Below are 1,141 nucleotides of genomic sequence, written 5' to 3'. Positions count from 1 at the left end.
TTCTGCCTCCCCCAGTCTCTACTAATGGCAGTCCATATGGTGCTCCCCCACCCCCACCCCCACCCTATCCCCACATTTTTGTCAGACATTTCCAAAGACAAAAGAACATTTTATTTTGTTATAAGACTACAATAGTCAACGGACCATTGTGAGAGTGCTTTATCTGTGACTATAACAGGGACTGTATACTGTTGTTTAGAGCCAGTTAAGATCACCCTCTTGACCAACATGTCGCTCCCTCTCTCTCTCTCTGTCTCTCTCTCTCTTCCCCCTCCCTCTCTCTCTCTCTCTCTCTCTCTCTCTGTCTCTCTCTCTCTGTCTCTCTCTCTCTCTGTCTCTCTCTCTGTCTCTTCTCTCTCCTCTCTGTCTCTCTCTCTGTCTCTCTCTCCCCCTCCCTCTCTGTCTCTCTCTCTCTCTGTCTCTCTCTCTCTCTGTCTCTCTCTCCTCTCTGTCTCTGTCTCTCTCCCCCTCTCTCTCTGTCTCTCTCTCCCTCTCTCTCCTCCTCTCTCCCCCCCTCTCTCTCTCCCTCCCTCTCCCTCTCTCTCTCTCCTCCCTCCTCTCTCCTCTCTCTCTCTCCTCCTCTCTCTCCCTCTCTCCCTCCCTCTCTCTCCCCTCCCTCTCTGTCTCTTTCTCCCCCTCCCCCTCTCTCTCTCTCCTCTCTCTCCCCCTCTCTCTGTCTCTCTCTCTCCCCCTCCCTCTCTGTCTCTCTCTCCCCTCCCCCTCTCTCTCTGTCTCTCCTCCTCTCTCTCCCTCCCTCTCTGCCTCTCTCCTCCCTCTCTCTCCCTCCCTCTCTCTCCCCCCCTCCTCTCTCTCTCCCTCCCTCTCCCTCCCTCTCTCCCTCTCTCTCCCTCTCTCTCTCCCTCTCTCTCCCTCTCTCTCTCCTCTCTCACTCTCTCCCTCTCTCCCTCTCTCTCTCCCTCTCTCTCTCTGTCTCTCTCTCTTTCTCTCTCCCTCTCTGTCTCTCTCTCCCCTCCCCTCTCCTCTCTGGCTCTCCCTCCCTCTCTCTCTCTCCCTCCCTCCCTCTCTCTCTCTCCCTCCTCTCTCTCCCTCTCTCTCCCCCTCTCTCCCTCCCTCTCTCTCCCACCCCCTCTCTCTCCCCCTCTCTCTCTCTCTCTCTCCCTCCCTCTCCCTCCCTCTCTCT

The sequence above is a fragment of the Nansenia antarctica genome (assembly GCF_963989245.1).
Source record: "Nansenia antarctica genome assembly, chromosome: 7".
Lineage (NCBI taxonomy): Eukaryota > Metazoa > Chordata > Actinopteri > Argentiniformes > Microstomatidae > Nansenia > Nansenia antarctica.
The sequence above is the reverse complement of the archived record's forward strand: the minus strand, read 5'-3'. Positions refer to the sequence as shown.